At 41.4% G+C, this 20,115-nt stretch overlaps 1 protein-coding gene across 1 annotated transcript in view; it reads right to left on the minus strand.

Annotated features, from left to right (window-relative positions):
• The window catches only part of Znf292 (zinc finger protein 292), a 77,423-nt gene that overhangs the window by 36,380 nt on the left and 20,928 nt on the right, over nt 1-20,115 (minus strand). The window lies entirely within an intron of this gene.

The raw sequence follows: 20,115 nt of genomic DNA on the forward strand, positions 1-20,115 counted from the left end.
GCTATCTCCTAGGCCTAGCTCCTGACACTCAGGTCCTGAGGCAGCCTGGCCTGAAGCAAGCTAGAATACCACATGAGAAACAACCAATGAAGGAAATCAACGCACCAAAGTCTCATTCCCAAAACAGACAACACAGAAGGCCTACAGTATGTGTCCCCTCCTCACAAATCCCACTAGTCCTATAGAAGTTCTCCAATGAGAACTACCTAGTTGAACCCAGGACACACAACTTAAAAAGAGTAACCTCAAACTATGTTACTTTTATCAGAGAATTCAAGATTTTTAAAGAAGACACACATAGCTCAAGGTGGTTATCAATAAGTTAATTGATAATAAGTTAAGTGATGGCCAAGAAAACACAAACATACAAACTGAATGAAATGAAGAAAACGAAGGGTCTGACAAGTGAATCAATAAAACAAACAAAGCACTGAGACTAGTGGAGGTGAAAATAAGACAAACCCTATTCTGGCTTTGCTTTTGTTAATGTGCTACAAGCTGGAGTTATTTGAAAAGAGGGAACCACGGGTGGGAAATTGCCTCCATCGGAGTCCCCTGTAGGCAGACCCATGGGCATTTTCTTAATTAATGATTGATAAGCAGGGACCCAGCCCCCTGTGGGTATTGCCATCCTTGGGCAGGTTGTCCTGGTGGTGTAAGAAAGCAGGCTCAAGCAAGCTGTGGGGAGCAAGCCAGTAAGCAACGCTCCTCCACGGCTCTGTCTTGCATGCCCTAGGTAATGGAGTGTGCTGCTTTTGGTCATGATGCACTATCACAGCAACAGAAAACCTAACTACAACAGAAATTGATGCCAGGTTTGTGGGACATTGCCCGTGACACACTTGACCATGTTTTTGTGAGGCTTGTGGAAGGACTTTGGAACTTTGGGCTATAAAAGCCATTCAGAGCTTAATAAGCTAGAGAGGGAATTTAGAAGATAATGATAAAAAGCAGTTACATATGATTAAAGGTTTGGCTCATGAAATTTCAATGGAATATTTTGAGGGTCCCTTAAAGATTATCAGTGCCCTTCACTACTTTAAAGAATATGTAGTCTGGTCAGCCAGTTCTGAAGAATCAGCCATGATTAAGAAACGACCAGAGAGGCTAGAGAGATGGCTCAGCAGTTAAAAGCACTAGTTGTTCTTCCAAAGGACCTGGGTTCAATTCCCAGCACCCACATGGCAGCTCACAACTGTTTGTAACTTCAGCTTCAGAGACTCTGATACCCTCACACAGGCATACATCAAGCCAAGATACCAATGCACATAAAATTAAAAAAAAAAAAAAAAGACCAGCATCATTGAGGACCAATTTTCTGGGCAGTGAAGGTCACCACCCAGAAATGGTTCAGAGATAGCCATGGCTATATCTCATGCCGGCAGCCAAACATGATAATGTGTAAGTTTCCCAGGTTGCGAATGCATGAATGACTCATGGCATAATTGGAAGAGAAAGAAAAACTTTCTATGATATAAGCAGACTAAAAGAATGCACGTCCAACAAACTAGTCCTACAGAGAATACATAAATACTTAGTACTGAAGAGAGGAATAAGCATAGCCAAGAGAAGAGACTATAGAAAGAAAACAAAGCCATAACTACTGAAGCACAAAGTATTGTGACAAACAGCAAACACAAACACACACACACAAGCACACACATGCATACACACACTGACAATAACTTTAAATATTAATAATCTCAACTACTTGATTAAATACAAGTAAAATAAATGGGTTAAAAAAGTCTAGGGTGGGCCTGGTGGCACAGGACTTTAATCCCAGCACTCAAGAGACAGAGGCAGAGGCAGAAGGATCTTGGTCTTGAGTCTTGGCAAGACTGCTCTACACAGTGAGCTCTAGAACAGCCCAGACTGCAGACAGAATGTCTCAAAACAAAACAACAAGTCTTCCTGTTGTTTAAAAGAAACTTTAAAAATAGTCACCACCTTAAAGAGAAAGGATAGAAAGAAGTATCCCAATCGAATGGGACCAGGAAAAAAAAAACTATCTTAATTTCTGACAAAACAGGCTTCAAACCAGACTAATCAGAAGAGATAAAGGACACTTCATTCCAGTCAATGGAACAGTCGAGAGAAGACAGCACAATAATGAAGAAACGTGCTCAACTCTGGCACACCCTAGTCACAAAACAAACACCACTGGAATTAAGCACATTGGGTTAGCTCCAATTCGGTATAGGAGGCAATTTTAATACTCCATTTCCTCCCACACACTGGTCATCTGCACAGAAAATAAAGAAATATCAGAATTAAATGATACCATAAATCAAAAAGAGCTAACAGGTATCTACAGACTACTCCACCCAAATGCCAAAGAATACACATTCCGTTCAGAAGCCCACGGAAATGTCTCTAAAACAGAACATATACTGGTACACAAAACAAATCTTAACAAGTTCCAACACAATTCTGCTTTGGTTTTTCTCAGTTTTGTGTCCTATCTGACTACAATGCAATAAAGTTTAAAATCAATAGCAAATGAACTACACAAAGGAACTATACTATATACTATAGGAGCTATACAAACTCATGGAAAATAAACAACATATGACTAAAGGATAAATGGACCAAAAAAATAAAGAAAGCTTAAAAATCCAGAATTACAGGAAAATGAAGGTACTATAAAACAAAACCTCTGAAACACCATCTTAAGTACTCATAAGGCAGAGACAGGTAGATCTCTCTGAGTTGAGACTAGCCTGTTCTACAAAGTCAGTCTAGGACAGCCAAGGCTACATACAAAGAGAAACCCTGTCTCAAAAAAAAATCTGAAAGTACACAAATAAATGACTTAATGATGTAACTCAAGAATTTGGGGAAAAAAAATAAGAACAAGCCAAACCAAAATCCATTATGTGGGAAGAAGTAATAAACATCAAGGTATAAATTAATGGCATAGACACAAAGAAAACTTTACAAGGAATCAAGGAATCCAATAACCCAATGGGGGGAGGGTAAGACCCTTGAACTAATTAACCAAAAGAAAGAACCAAATATCATAAATATAGTTTTAAAAAACTATACTCATTTAAGTTAGAAAATCTAAAAGAAATGGATGAATCTAAACCACTGAAGCAAAACCGAGAAGTGCTCAGCACAGTAAGCTCAGGCAAAGTGGTGAGCTCGGCACAGTGAAGAGAAGCCTTCCTTGGGGTTGAGCAGACAGATGGCTCATGGGTCAGCATACTTGCCTGCTCTTCCAGAGAGGAGCAATGTTTGGATCTGAGCTCAAAGCTTCTTGGAATTCCAACTCCAGCGATACAACGCTCTCTTCTGGCCTCCATGGGTACTCAAATACACATGTGTATTCGTTCATGAACACATGAATAAAACTACACATTTAAAAAAGACTTCTCACTAAACAAGCCCAGGCCCAGATGAATTCATAGGAGAATTCTACCAGAATTTCTACTAGAACTACAAACAGTACTTCTTACATTATCAAAAGAGAATCAGAAAGGGCATTTTCAAAGCCCTTCTCTGAAGGTGGTATTACACTAACAAAATTCAGACAAAGAAACAACAACAGAAAATGAGAGGTCAATATCCCTGATGAACATAAATCCTCAAAATCCTTGTAAACTTAACATAGGCACTTATCAAAAAGATCAAGTTAAATCAACAAAAGTAATAAACACACACAAATGGACAGGTATCACGTGATCAGCAGAAGATACCTGACAAAAGAGCACATAAGAAAAGTCCTGGAGAAGCACTCTGGGCCTGCTTTCCAGCCGCGATGCAGTTGCCTTTGCTCTGCACCTACAGGCCTGGACAATGTGCCAACCAGATTAGAGACCAATGATCATGTGATGAGCATGGCATGGCTCCGGGAACAGCCTACAGGGATAGTAGCCTCCAGCTGCAGCCAACAGAACAATAAGCCACAGGTATGTAGCCATGCTGTGCTTGCCAACTGAGCTCAGAGCTCTTCCGGCATATCATCAGGCCTGGTGACTTGTTCAGTTAGAGTAAGGTTGGGAACAAATGGGCCAAGGCAATACACAGAAGGTACAGAGCTGATTGAGTTGGTACTGGGCATGGAGAAAGGAAGCGGAGAGCTGACTGCCTGCAGGGCTTCCGGCTGACTTAGCCAGTCCCCGGGGTGGGGAAACTGGGTCTGGGATGGGTATCCTAATCAGCAGGATCAGAAAGGAGTACTTGATGAAGACCTTCAGGGCAGTAACCTCCTCCACAGTGTTGGACACAGTGGCTGAGCCCTATGCCACTGCCCTGTCGGTCGTCAGCTTGATGAACACACAGACGAGATCTGTTGCACTGGTGAGGACATGTGGCTTATCACATCTGCTGGGTGAGCTCACAGTCAGCGTAGGGTACTGCTGCCTGCCCAATTGGCCAAGGGGGCAGTGCCAGGCATGAAGAAGTACAGGCAGAGACAGGGTCCATATTTGCAGGGAACTGGCTGCTGAGAAAGGGAGATCATTCTTCTCCAGGAATACGAACCCGGACAGATATCCAATTCCAAGTGCTCAGCCCCTAAGCACATATACACACTAGCAACACTAAATGAACACGTTGTACTCACATAAACATGTATGTTGTGTGCAACAATAATTCATCATGAATTTGAGGAATGGAACAGACAACTGCACTTGAGAGAGTAGAGAGAAAGGTGACGATGATGTAAGAAATTCTCGAAAATAAAACTTTTTATAAATAAAGTGTAACTCTGCTGCTCTTTCCTTTCTTTGGGCCTGTGTTTTCTTCCATGGCCCTTAACTTCTGGTTTTTAGTTTATAGTTTAAATGCTTTTATTAAGCAGTTTGACAGGTTTTGTGTGTGTGTGTGTGAAATTTATTTCTAGGACCAAAAGAACGTTAAAAAAATGTTTACAGTAAGTTTACTTGTAATCAGTGTGATAAAACTATGAAACAGGCTCCACTGCTCAACCTAGAGGGGTATGCAGATGTCTGACTCCAGCACTTCCCAGATTCAAGTGAAGAATACATAATGCAGAATGAAGAAAGCTCAAGGATACATTCATTTACAAAGTAGTCTCTATGGTACTATATGGTCATGTGGTACATATTTTTATTAAGCAATTTGAGAAATTAGTACAGTTCATTATTTCTTAGCTAACAGAAACTTCCCCTTTAAAACAGTTTATTAAATCAGTACTAAACTGTGACCATGCCATTTACATTGGTTTAATAATCTAGGTATCACTTTAAGCCACAGGTTGTGTTTCCATTCACTTTAATGTAAAACAAATATTTCAGTCTTCTAGATATTCTTCAATGTTTGATAGAATTATACATACAAAATATTTCAAAATTGACAGTTGACAGTTGTACACCTACTAAAACAAACAGAACTAAGTAATATCATGTAACACTTAGCTAACGTATAATAATGAAATTTTACATAATAGTGGACAAAGTATAAATTATGACAGGTTGCTATCACTTGTGAGTGCATATCAAACAGAACAGGTCTGCCTTTCTAACAGAACAGCAACTTTTTTGGATGCTATCAAGGTTGGATACTATAATGCACTCCTAAATATTAAAAATTAGCAGAATATTTAACTTTTACTTCAAGTCACAACACTCTTCATGCATAACCACTCACATATTATATTCTTTTATAAACTGTATGTTGTCTTTATCTCAGCTGTAAAGTGTTCAGGTAAATCTTTACAAAAAAAATGAAATTTCATTTCAAAAGTTGTGAACTGGTGGCCAGTCATAGGAATAGCCCAAATCAGGCAAGAGTAATGGCTATAAGTGATTTTTTCAGCATTTTCTTGGGAGCTTATACTAGCTATCTACACATTACTTATTTTTAAAGCAAATACAAACATCATCATTACTTAAGGCAGAAAGAAAAATAAGAAAAACAAAGTATTACAAAGTATTATATTTGAATAACCATTTTTTGAAAACATACCCTTAATAATGCATTTGGGTTGAATTAAATTTTTATACATACCAACATTTTTTTTGAATAGGCACTGATATATTTAGGGGGAAAAGGTAAATTCTAAAATAAGGTTAACTAGCATGTTCTGCCCCCAAAGTAAGACAGAATTAGGCCTCCCGCAATCCTGCCTCCTCAGGAGGCCCGCCCCTTCCGTCTCTACAGATGCCAGCTGGGCTCGCTCCACACCACCCCTGAGCATGCTGCTGCTGCTGCACTTGCCTCTGCAGTGGCACTGAATAACACTTCAGGTAATTAGTCAGGTATACACGGTTGACTCAAGCTCAGTCTGGATTCCTGGGTTGCCCTCTCCAAGGCCCCATCAGCTGCCATCGTTCTCAAAGCTTCTGTTCATCGGGCCTGCCTACAGCAAAAAGGAAGCCACCATGGCTAGTCCATTCAGAAGAATAGAATAAACTGCAGAATTAGATCAGTTCTTCACAATTCAATCAAGGAATGAGACAATTTCACAATTTCTATCTTCTTTTTTGAATATATTTACCTGGCTAACACAGACATAGTGCCTGAAAATTATTTGAAAAGTCAGCTTTTCATGTTAGTTCTCTTCACTTTCTTACTGACCTTCTGAATTTTAGTAACAGCACTTTTAGAAAAAAGGGAACAGATGGGCACAGTGGCACACACCTTTAATCCCAACGCTCTGGGAGGCGGAGGCAAAGGCAGGTAGATCTTTATGAGGCCAGCCTGGTCAAGTGAGTCCAGGACAGCCAAGGCTACACAGAGAAATCCTGTCAAGAAGAAAAAAATCCTATCAAGCAAGCAAGCAAGAGAGAGAGACAGAGAGACAGACAGAAAGACAGAAAGAAAAAAGGAAAAAAGAAAAAAAAACAAAGGAAGAATTTGTAAACTTTAATATACGTAAATGTAAGTTCTATTTGCAGTTCCCTATAATGAAAAATTATTTTTGTACTTTATTAACAAATTCAAATGCTCAATATTGACATATATGTGTGCAGTGATTAGATATGTGATTAAAATAAAATTAAGTAATTTGAGAAGCTATTTTGCCTGGTTTAATTAAGTTCTAAAGAAATACAACTTAGAAACAAAACTGGTATCGGAAAGCATGAGAATAAACACTTTTATTCATAGTGAAAATAAAATAAAATAGGGTAATAGCCTTTCTTCTCCAGTCAAAAATAAACTGCTTCAAAGACAGTTGAGCAAGCCAGAGTTCACAGGCATGGATGAGAGTTTAAGAATACTTAACATTCACATGTGAGAGCAAAGACTTTTAGTCCATTAAAAAGGGAGTACGTAGAAATTATTTTACATTTAACGGTTTCTGCAGCCCTCACACACAAGACCAATTTTAAGGATATTAAAGAATGATTATAAGGTCAAAGAAATATGTGTAATAGTGTTTTTTTTTAAATTAAAAAATAATTGCTCTTAACTCAGTTAAGAAAGTACCTCAACCTGACCTCACTGCAATTATTAAAAAAGAAAAATGTCGAGCTGCAGAGATGGCTCAGAGTTTAAGAACACTCACTGTCCTTCCAAAAGTCCTGAGTTCAATTCTCAGCAACCACATGGTGGCTCATAACCATCTATAGTAAGATCTGATGTGCAGGCCTAATGTTGTATAAATAATAAATAAATCTCAAAAAAAAATTTGTTTTAAAAAAATGTCATTTCTCTTCATCACTGAATAAAGGGATGGAAGCTATGGCAACAGAAAGTACTCAAATATAAACATCATAAAGGTCAGCAGTAACTAAAACTCTGCAGTCTTTACAGTTATGCCGAATGGAAAGGGACCCTAACCAACTTTAATCAATGTTAACTACACATTTAATCACATGTAAAGCCTGTTGTCCTCTGCTCAAACAAAACCCAGAGTGTGTCTTGCAGGAAAAAGACCCATTAGCCTCATCATACTAAAACCCTTAATGGTATAACATAGGCTCTGTGAGAATAAAATCAGGTAAATTCTGCATCTCCATCCAAACTGGAAATAAGCAGAATTGTAGGCGCAGAAGGTGAGCGAGAGTGTGAGTATGCATGTGAGTTTTGTTATATAAACAGACTAGCTTCAAACTCGCAGCATCCTCCTGCCCTGGCTTGCTGGTGCTGGGATTACAGGGATGCACCACTACCTCCAGCTCTTTTCGATTCAGGAAGGGATTCAGGGAGATGCAAACGCTAGGAAAGGAGAGGTCAGTCCTGTTTCTGCAAGTGCCACCCTCAAAGCATTCCCTAAGGGTGTGCGGGCCTTTTAAAGGGCAACTGTGAGGAATAGCTCTCACTCGGCAGAAGGGAGAATGAGCTGAGGCTGCTGCTACTCTAGTCCCTAGATGGCTGAGCCACTACGTGTCATTCCAATCTAATTCACTTTTTACAGAATTCTGATCACTTATTTCCTAAACATCTCTGAGATAAAGAGTTAGTCTACATTTGTCATAGATCTGAATGGGTGATATTCTCCAGTCTCTTAATTGGTTAGATCCTTCAGATGAATTTGATGAATAATGAAGCGGGAAGCTTAAAAAAATAAAAAGTAAAAACACACACAAAGAACTCTGCATGGTGACCGATTAGTGCAATTATGAATTGGCATTAGTTTCAGGCTAAACCAACATGAAGCAAAATGACTGCACAAGAACTGGGGAACTCAGTGATGCCACCATTCTCTAAAGGAGGTGTTTAAACTGTCAGTGTTTCAAGATGTTCTGCTTTGGGCATTCAATTAAACTATGATACCAATTTTCTTTATCTGCTTATGGGTTGCAAGCCATAAAAAACAGCTAAGGTTTTTGCTCCTAAGAGCCTGTGTTTACCCTCTGGCTGCTGACTTCATAGTCTCTGAAGAGGACGGCACAGATTGCTTTTCAACAGCTTCCTTCAGTTACCCTGCAGAATTGCTCAAGTTAGGAACTCAGGTGTCTCATCCACAGTGTCACCCCGGTGGTGAGTCAGCGCTGTTGCACACTGGGTAGCTCACACCCGAGCTCAATTTCTCAAGTGACTTGATCTCATGACAATTCTCTTTAACATTCTCTTTTCAATATGGATGTGATGACTAATATTCACTTAAAATGAAAATTAAGTTTTTAAACTACACAGAGACAAATTGATTTAAAAGTAACTGGTTATAACTCTACATGGTTATTTTTAATTAAAGGTGTATGTTAGTAAAACAATGCAGAGTGAAGCTGCACATTTTTCAAAGAGCATACTTACATTGCCTTCATAATCACATCATGTAACCTTTCAAAAACTGTCACTGTATGCAAGAGAAAAGTGAGCAGAACTTTGCAGCTCTGACTTTTACCCCCAGCTATTGATAAAGGTGCTGTTGCTAGGTGGCTCCTGATTTACTCCCAACATTTCAGTGGTTCAGGGAGTCAGAGAGCAGTCTGCACCACAGGGTAAGCCGTACTTTTAAAATAGGAAGAAAAAGTAATTTACAGTTTTATATAGGCTGGTGCAATAGATGTTTTGACAACTTGCACTCCTATCCTTCACTAGCAGCACAGTAATTGTCTCACACCTAAACAAACATGAAACAAAAAGCAAACTGGACGCCAAAGATTAGGAGTCAGTGGTAGCATATGTGATTACCATGTACAAAGCGCCTCTTTTTTCCCAGTCCTAAGTCAACTTTGCACTAGACCAAGTGGTCAAGTCGTTTCCTGGGGTTCAAATGCAGCAGACTTTGCAGGGGAGCAGGACCACTGGGTCCTGTTTTGGTAACAATCAAAAACAAGCAAACAAAATACCCACAGCCAGACTGGGAGCTCAGAATAAGCTCTTTAACATCGCTGTACCTGAGAGTGTGGACACCCAAGGACCACCTGACATTTAAGAAAAGCTTCTAAACCTGGCACGGTGGTCCACAGCTGTACTCCAGCACTGAGGAGGCAGAAGCAGAGGCAGGTTGATCTCTGTGAATTCAAAGCCAGCCTGGTCTACAAAGTGAGCCCACAACAGCCAAGTCTATTCTAAGAAACCCTGTTCCGAACAAGAAAAACAAAAAACAAGAGAAAAAAGTGCTTCTAACATGAAGGATTCAAGCAAGATGGCAAAACAAATCAGAGTGATACAGAGATGTTACAAGAAAAAAATAAAAATTTCAAGAAACTATAGAGCATCAATATTATCAAAGGGTAAATATTTACATTTTTAAACAAAAAAATACCATGTAACAAAGGAATGTTTATAGGAGACAAAGAAAAACAATGAAAACTTTAAACAGTAAATGTGCAATCCCAACAAGAATTAGAAAGTTGAAAGAACAGGTGAGCTGAAGATACCCAGAGGCCTGCCCACAGCCAGGCAACACAGTGCAGGAGGAGGAGGAAGACATCCAGACACCTGCCTGCCACCACAGGGCTGTAGACACCTAGAGGCACGCTGGCTGCCATGGCACACAGTGCCAGGAGAGGAGGGTACCCAGAGAACCAGCCGTGTAGGCCGCTGCAGCAGAAACCACAGCAGGTATGTGGTGGCAGACAGGAGAGGAAGAGGCGCACAGTAATGTATTATGAAAAGAGATGGGACCTGGAGATGTGAGGGTGGAGAGGAACAGCCTGTTATGAGCAGCCAGCCATGGTGAAGTCCCAGCCTGTGCTGCGCTGAGGGACATGTATGGGTCTGCAGCCATGCAGTGGCAGGAGTCTGCGTCGATGTCCGTGGCTCATGTTACCGCTGTGTGGACGTCCCTGGTCTTTCTGGGCAGCCACCTGGAACCACACAGATGTTCAAGGACTGTGCTGAACCAGCCCCACCTCTCACTGGCTGCAGCACTCAGGAGAACAGACCCTGCACAACAGGGCTACTCGGTGGAGCTGGCCCTGATGGCAAAAGCACGGGAAGGTTTGGGTAAGCCAGCCCAGAGGGTCTGCGAGCAGCAGAGCTGGCTATCCCTCCCCAGTTTGGGGGAGCCCCATGTCTCTACTGGGCAGCACAGTGAACCAGGCTCTGGTGTGAGTGAGGGTGAGCTAGCCCCTTGGGCATGAGAGCTGACCCTGCCCATTGCCACATGAGGCACTTGGTGAGCTCACCCTGGTGTGAAGATGCAGGAAAGCTGGTTGGCTGACCAACTCAGCTACCAACTAGGCCCAGATATAGGACTTTCAGTTGACCCACCCCAAAATTAATGTCATGCATGAACTGGTGAAGCAGGAAAAAGGGCCAGTCCTGCTAATCCAAAGCTGCAGGATCTCCAGGACACAGGGCAACAAAAGGATGAACAAGGAGAGCCCTGGTGAGGATGCAGTACTGATGGTGCAGCAAAAGCCAGAGGCCTTGAACCAGACCAATGGCTCACTGCAAAAAACATTTGCAAGTAAAGATGTGGACAAAAGGGTGCACTATATGACGCTACAGCATGCACAACAGGGTGTTTTCTATGCTTTGCTTTGTTTTATTTTTATTTTCTTTTGAAGGAGGGTAAGGGCAGAGGGCATATATGAGGGACAGCGGGAGGAGTGGGACTTAGGTGTATGACACAGAACTCACGGCGATAAAAAGTTGAACAAATGAAAGCGACAGAGAGAGAGAAAGAAAGAAGATGAATTGAAAAAAAAATTCTCCAGAAGCTAAGAAAGAAAAAAATAAAAGATTTGGAGAACTGTATTTAAAAATGACAGAAGTTCCAGGACAGTCTAGACAAAGTAAATTTAAGTTCGTTCCAGTTCATTTTCTAGAAGGTAAGATTGTGGAGTTTGAGAATGAAAAGACCCAGTGATAGTAAGCAGGATTACTGAGAGGAAGGTGCACACAGCCCTTCTCCAGGAGTTCAGAGCATGACAGAATCATCAGACAGGGAAGGTGTGGCAGGCTTCTCAGGAGCAGCACCAGAGGCAGAGGCAAAACCCAGCACCTCATTAAAAATGAAGTAAAGTATTTTATTGGAGGAAGGTCCAACTGCGTTTTCAGATGCTGCTTTCAGTGCCCAGAGACCTGGTTACCCCTGGCCGTGGGCACTGTTATGAATGCTGAACTATATCCTGCAACCCTGTGATGATAAGGAATGTCCCCCAATTATCCCTGATTGGCTAAATTAAGATGCTGAAGCCTATGACTGGGTAGAAGAGAGGGAGGCGGAGTTTTAGGTGCCTAGGCTTGAGGTCAAGAGAGGAGGGAAAGCAGAGATGGGGCAGAAGAAGACCAGCAGAAGAGAAAGACAGAGAGAAAGAGAGAGAGAGTAATCACCACAAGGTAAGATGGCAAGGAGCATGTGCCTGTAGGGACAGACTGATGGAGCAGAAGCTGCCTCGGAGTCATCGGATTGGCAAGTGATTGGCTCCTATGTGGGTTTAAAGGTACTAGGATTAGAGTAGCTCAGAATCTGCCCAGCATAGAGCAGATGATAATAATAATAATAATAATAATAATAATAATAGCTTCATAATAAATCAGTCTCTCCATGTCAGTTACTGGGGGAACTAGTGGTTTAAAGAAAACTGCTGTTGTAACATATTACTGCATTAATAAATTTAGAAATGATAATTTATCTTTCTACAGTATTTCCGTACAATAATTTAAAATCCTATTTTAATACATTTAATTAAAATAGAATTATGCTGGGCATGGTGGTGCAGAACTCACGAGGCAAAGGCAAGAGGATCTCCATGAGTTTGAGGCCAGCCTGGTCTACAGAGCAAGTTCTAGGATAGTCAGTGCTGTTATACAGAGAAACTCTATCTTGAAAAATAAAAATAGATGATAGATGGATGGTTGGATAAAATAACATAGATAGATAGATAGATGTAGATAGATGAACAAATAAATATATATATATAAATAAATAAAATAGAATTATATCACTTACCCCTTCCCTTTCTTCCCACTATGTCCTCCCTGATCCCTCCCCAACTCTGAAATTGAATGAAAGTCACAGGATAAATCATGTCCAAGAACAATCCAGGGAACAAACTGCACCTGAGCTAAGAGACTGCTGCCTATTTTTCTCAGCCTATTTTTCAATGCCTCTCTCAGAGTTCCCCAAGGCATTGGTCACCATGCAACTTTCTTTTGACTGAGTTCCAACAATGAACAAAAAGAACAGTTGTACCTACGAAGTATAATTTTAAATGCAAGCCTAAGTCATGGATGGAAGTGAGCCCAAAAGACATCAGAACATACTCTGTCTTGGCAAGTATAAAGATAAACTAAAGAGATACTTTAAAGAGACACTTGTACACCTGCTACTGACTATCAGACTGCTGACATAATGGACCCCACAAAATTGGAATTTCTCATGCTGGCACACTGATACCAAACAGAAAGAAGAGCTTGTCTGGTGGACAGAGATTTCCACACAGCTTTGACAGCTTGTCAGACCACTTCACTGGAGACACCACAACCCAGACAACGATGAAGATCACAGAAGATCACACCTTGACCAAGGTTACCTACGTATGGATACCTCTTTCTCTCTATTTAAACCTAAATCTCCCATCCTGAAGATGGACTTGGAAGCATCACTGGATCTCTTTGCTGTCTTCCCAGTGTGAACATACTGAATACATCTCCTTTCTTTCCCTGTCACCATCATTTGTTTGTTTTACTGGGCCTCTTGAAGATGAGTAGTCACCCCTAGACTGTTGGAGATGTCAAGGCTCAGGCTCTGACCCTAAGAACTCAGGTAACAAACTACAGCATAATCACAACTTAAATATTTGTATGGTGAAGATTAAGTAATCGTTATAGAGGGAAATATATAGATTTGGTACTTATATTGTCATTTATGATAGTTTTTAACTTTTTAATTTTATTTTTATGTGCCTGTGTGCATGCTACATGTTTGTAAGTGCTCACAGAGGGCAGAAGCAGGTGATAAGACTACCTGGAACTGGAATTCTATGCAACTGCGATCTACTTCAGTGCTAGGAGCCAATATCAGACCCTCTGAAAAAGCAGCAAGCACTCTTCAGCACTAAGCCACCCCACCGTATACTTGAAACACATACTTAAAAACCCACATACTTAAAAACAACAAAGAGGTTTCAACACAATATGAGAAAACAAACTTCTTACGTATTGCTTTTATATCTGAGGAGAGTGAGGTTATGGCCTCACGTAGCCATGGTTAACCTTGGTGTCCTGAATCTCCTACTTCCATCTTCTAAAGTGCTATGATTACAACCTGAGCCACCAAGCCCAGTTTTTTGTTGTTGGTTTTGTTTTTGTTAAGGATGAGTAAATGATGTAATCTGTACCCTGTAGAATTGAGATGTGTAAGAAAATATAAAATGCACGTACTAACCAATTACCTCATTTCACTGTGAATGTTACTGACCATACATGTTGTTGCTGTGATAAAATATCCTGAGGAAAGCAATTTAAAGAAAGGAGAATTCGTTCTGGATCAATTTGAGGGTAATCTACCATAGTGGGAAAAGGTATGGTGGCAGGACATGAAGACAGCTAGCCACTGTCTTCCTCTGAAGGACGTACTCCAGTGAGAAGTGCTCCTCACTCACATCTGGCACCCAACGTGGCTTTGGCCCCCTCGGCATTGGCAAGCCACCCCTGTCTGTGTTTCTAGGCTGCTTGTGGGTGAGCACGCAGCCCCCTCCTCTCCTCTTTTCCCTCTGGTCTGTCATTGCCCCTCCACACCTCCTACGTGACAGAGCGACCCTTGAAGAGTACTCACCAGGAAGATGACAAGTAAGAACCCAAGAGTTGGGGCAACCTAAGCCAGACATCATCGCTTGAGGTGAGCCCCCGAGGCTTGGGGCCAACAACTGCGGGGCAAAGGATCCAGTCTCCCATCTCCGGAGGTCACAAGAAATATAAAAAAAAAAAATAATAAAATAAAATAAAATAAAAAAAAATAAAACAAAAAGGAGGATATGTGGACATCCCCAGCAAAGGGTCATTAGGGCTCATGGCCTGGGGAAGCTTCCACTGACATGACAATGTGACTAAAGAAATAGTCAGGAGTAGAGTAGGTGACCTGACATTGAAGACTTCCCAGGGACGAACAACCAATGGAAGGCTTCAAGATGGTGTGAAGGAATCTGATTGGTTGCCCAAAGCTATATCGCCTGGTCTCTCTTCCTGTCGGTCTCTAGTTATTTGTGTCATGACTCCATACCTCTCAAACCCTTGGCCTGGAACCCCTGTCCTTACCCACGGGCCGGACCCTTGGGAGGACCAATACTCCCGGGTCAGCTCACTTCCTCTGCTTTATACTGTTCATGTCACGAGCCCAGGGAAAGCCACTGCCCATGTCAACAAGCCTTATCAAGATAATTCCTCACAGGCATGTCCCAAAGATAACCAAATCTAAACTCCTCTCAAACAAAAAAGTTTGTCTCCTGGTGATTCCAGAACCCACTCAGCTTACAATCAACCTCAGGCATCACACTGATTGTGGTGGTTTATGGGAATGGCCCTCATGTTTCAATGCACAGTCCACAGCTTGGCGGAACTACTTGGAAAGGACTAGGAGGTGTGGTCTTTGTGGGGGAGGAATGTCACCGAGAGGGGGCTCCTGCATCTGCTGTGAACTATCAGTTCTTGCTCCAGCTCCATGCCTGCCCGACCACTGCCACGCTCTCTACAATGACGCTCATGAAGCAAGGCTCCAATGCAATGCTTTCCTTCCTAAGCTGTCTTGGTGACTGTGTATGCATGGCATTAGAAAAGTTGTCAAGATACTTGTCCATGCATTTCTGTTCCATTTCACAGCACTGCTTCTGCCACCATCAGAGTAACTCAAACTGGATTCCTCTGATACACACTTTACTTCTAAAGGCCACTTTCACCAACTTTCACACTGCAATATTTATAAACACTTTTCAGTAGGTATGAAACTCTTATATCATAGTCTTTCCTGTCATTACAGAAGAGAACACATCATTAGAGTACCTTCCTACCAGATCAACTGAAATAAATGAATATTAAAAAAATATACCTCAAAGTAAAGCTAATGAAACTCCCCTGGGATTGTTTAAATAGATAGTTGCTTGTCAATTTCACACAAAAGGCTAAACCAATTTTGAAGAACCAGGTAAGAACACTGATGTAAACAGATCCCGAGAACCAATTGACAGCTTCAGGAACTAAGACAATGTGACTGGCATAGGCCTAGGTGACAGGAGATAAAACTGAGCAATGAGAGCTAAGAACAAAACAGATGGCTCCTCAGTTAGGAGCACCGGCTATTCTTGAGGAGGACCTAGGTTTGGTTCTCACACTCATATGGCAGCTCACACCATCGGTAACTCCAGTGCCATGGAATCTGATACCCTCTTCTGGTCTCTGCATACACAACGCACACATGCACACATGCAGGCAAAAGCTTATGTACATCAAATAAATATATAAATAAATCTTTAGAATCACGAGGAAAGTCCAAGGTATCTGATAAATATTGCTGAAACTGCTACTGGAGCCATGGGCTAGAGGATTGATTCTGGTGGGCCCCACAAAGAACTACCAGTTCCAAAGACCAAATGAAAAAAGGTAACAAAAATCAGGAAAAGGACTTTAATCATTATGGCCAACCTCAGAAACAAGGTGACGGATGCCCTCAGTGCCCTCTTGTTAGTGTGCGCTGTGGGGAGTAGGGTAGGGGTATGCGATGGATAGGCAAGGTTAGTGAGACTGCCGTGTGGTTGGATGGGTAAGAATGTGGTTGGCAGGCACAGTGGTACACCCCTTCAATCCCAGCACACTGGGAGGCAGAGGCAGGTGGAGTTCTGAGTTCGAGGCCAGCCTGGTCTATAGAGTGAGTCCAAGGCAGCCATGACTACACAGAGAAACCCTGAGTCAAAAAACACAACAAAGAAAGTTCTAGTCTGACACAAGATACTTATCTATCACAGCTGCTGTCCTGTGAACCTATGGCTCTTGCAGACAAGAACAAAGGAGACTTTTGAAAAGGATAAAAAGATACTGAGTATTTACCCTGACTTTAGGAACCCACTCTACCAGTTCCCCAGGAATGTGGGAGGAAGGAAGGCGTTCTTAAACTTGACACAAACTAAGAAGTGACAGGGAGATACTACTACTAGAATTCAAAACTTCTGTCCCAAGTTACAGTCAGACAGAAACGAGAGCATCTGCTCTGCTGCACAGCAGGACTTCAGAGGTAATGGCAATCACGCTATCTGTCCAGAGCTGGATCGGAGGATTCTGGATGTTTTCACCATACAGAAATGATAAGCCACAGTACACACAGAGGGAAAGATGGTGTAAGGGAAGGAGAGAGGAACTGAGCAAGAGAAGGAAAAAAGTTTATTAAAAATTGCAAAAAAAGAGAGAAAAATCTATTCTCCAAATGAGAATAAAGTAGTCACACTTCTAAAGAATACATACTAACATTATACACAATTCAAACTTTGTAATATAAAATAATTCTCTTTGGTTGCTTTTTTCAAGATAGGGTTTCTCTGTATAGCCTGGCTGTCCTGAACCAGCTTTCTAGACTAGACTGGCCTCAAACTCAGAGGTCCACCTGCCTCTGCCCCCTGGGGATTACAGGTGCCTGGCTATATATAAAATAATTCTTACAAGTCGGTGTTTTGAAAGTAAAATACTTAGCTAAATAGGTTTGACAACACTGTGACCCCTGGTTAACTTTACAGTACAATGTTTTCCTGACTAAAACCAGCAAGGGTGATTGCCAACTGCCAAGCGCCAGACAGTGGACTCCAGAGATGCTGTTCCCTCAAGGCACTGCCACAGCCAAGCGGGCACAGGCTTTACCAGCCCAGGTTTGAACTCCATCAACTCCAAGTGGGCTCTAGTACCCCAGGTTTGAACTTCTCCATCAGTTCCAAGTGGGCTCTGGTACCCCAGGTTTGAACTCTGTCAACTCCAAGTAGCTTTAGTACCCTAGGTTTGAACTTCTCTATCATTTCCTTCTGGGGGTGTGGCTTCTTATCATTCTCTTGAAAACAATCACAACTCAAAGACTCTGTGATAAAAATCCAAGATTATTTGAAAACTTTACGTCTGCATTTTTTGGATGGAGACACTTTCTTCTCCACACTGCAGTCTACCTACTGCTGGCCAGTAACCTTGATCTATTTGGGGAACTAGCTTGGGAGACATTTAGGAATTTGACATGACTCAGCCTGCATACCTTCACACCAAGACAGGAGGTACATAGTCATAGGAAGTGAACTTAGAAGAGCTGAATTCCTAATTAATTCCCAACCTAGTCTCCACTCCTCAGAATTCTAGAAATTTTGGCTCCAATAACTACTTTCTTTACAGCATTTGGAGTATAAGAGCAAACCATAAACCCTAAATCTTACTATCCCTTTCCTAACATAGTATAGTAACCCAGTTTCTAGAAAACATGTATTTTATGTTATTAAAAAAAAAAAAGCTTATAAAACTAAGTATGTTCTTGGTAAAATATAAACCTTGGATTATCCACATGCATAAAAATCAAATAGTAAGCTTGTCTTAACATGATGCAAAAACTAATTCAAATGAGCTATTCTTTAACTGAAGACCTAAGCATTTTAAACGTTCAGCAAAGCTGTACGTCTGTCTTGCCTGCCTGTAAGAGTGACACAATGGCACACGCATGTTCACACACACAGGGCTGGAGCACAAAGGTGCCAGGAAAGCCTGAAGTGTTTTGTAGATCCACTTGCCTCACCCACCCAAGTTATTAAAATTACAGGACTGCAGGATCAGACTCAGAGACTTTTTTTTTTTTTTCACTGATAAACTTAGATGTCATGAAAGGAAGAAGAAGGCAGGAAGGAAGGAAGGAAGGAAAATTAATTTTTTGTTTTGTTTTTCGAGACAGGGTTCCTGTGTGTAACAGCCCTAGCTGCCCTGAGCTCACTCTGTAGACCAGGCTGGCCTCAAACTCACAGAGATCTGCCTGCCTCTGCCTCCCGAGTCAGATATTGCCTTTTACATGTTTTTTTTTTTTTACTCTAATTCTGTATTTTCTATGATTTTAAATTAGCTGGACAATTTAATAACTAGAAATGCCCTTACAAAAGAACATCTGCTGGTCTCTACCACATAAGGTTCTGACTTTGATCTGTATCAGAAATACAAATCAAATAATTTAAAGCTTTAAATTTTATAATTTTGGTATAACAGTGTATAATTTTAATGATTACCATTTGTTACCCAAATACATTAGCGGTAAGGAAGTTTTTAATAGTTTGATAAAAAGAAAAAAATTAAGGGTCACAAGAAAACTGCCATTTCCCATTCATAATAAGAACGTTTTGTAGTTTCAGTACTTGCAGTGTTTGTATTGTGTCTTAAACTGTGACATATAAAGTAAACGACATGCTATTTTATGTGTATGACAGTTTTGGCTGCATGTAAATATATAGCATGTGTGTGACTGATGCCCTCACAGGTCAGAAGAAGGAACCTCAGATCCCCGTCAACTGGAGTTATAGGTGGCTGCGAGTATGGGAACTAAACCTCAGTTCTCTGCGAACTAAACCTCAGTTCTCTGCAAAAGCAGCAGGCACTCTGGTGCACAGAGCAATCCGTCCAGCTCCTGACATGTACCACTGTGTCTAGATCCCCACCCCAACCCCAGTTTGTTCAGATTTATTCTGCTTGGGGATTACTTCTTTTCTACTGGCTATGATGGCTTGCACCTATAATCTCAGCAGTTGGGAAGCTGAAGCACAAGTTCAAAGCCAGCTCCAGCTACATGAAACCCTGGTTCAAAAGCACTCCAACACTAAGGAAAGAAAATTGTATTTACTCTTGCTACATACTGTGTTTTTTCTTCATTAATTTCAGCATCCACGTATACTAACTCTCCGGACTTTGCTCTTGCGCTCTGTTATTTTAAGAATACACACTGGGTAAAGAGCTGGCTCAGCAGTTAAAAGGACAGACACACTGCTCTTGCAGCGGTTCCCAGCGCTCACGCTGGATAACTTACAGCCCCATTTATCTCCAGCTCAGGTCAAGCTGGTGCTGTATTCTGGCCTCTGTGGGTGCCGTCCTCACATGCATATACAAACAGACAAGCACGGATTCACATGATTAAAACAAACGAAGTGAGTCTTGTTGTTCTCTTTTAAAGGTGAATGCTGGACTGAGGTGTGGCTCGGTGACAGACCTGCACAAAATCCTGGGTTCCAGCCCCAAACTGAGAAAGAACAAAACAGGGGAGGAGGGAATGTCACATTGCTAAACTTACTTTGCTGTTTTCAATGAAAAACCTCT

Source organism: Meriones unguiculatus, chromosome 20 (assembly GCF_030254825.1).
Source record: "Meriones unguiculatus strain TT.TT164.6M chromosome 20, Bangor_MerUng_6.1, whole genome shotgun sequence".
NCBI classification, from domain to species: domain Eukaryota; kingdom Metazoa; phylum Chordata; class Mammalia; order Rodentia; family Muridae; genus Meriones; species Meriones unguiculatus.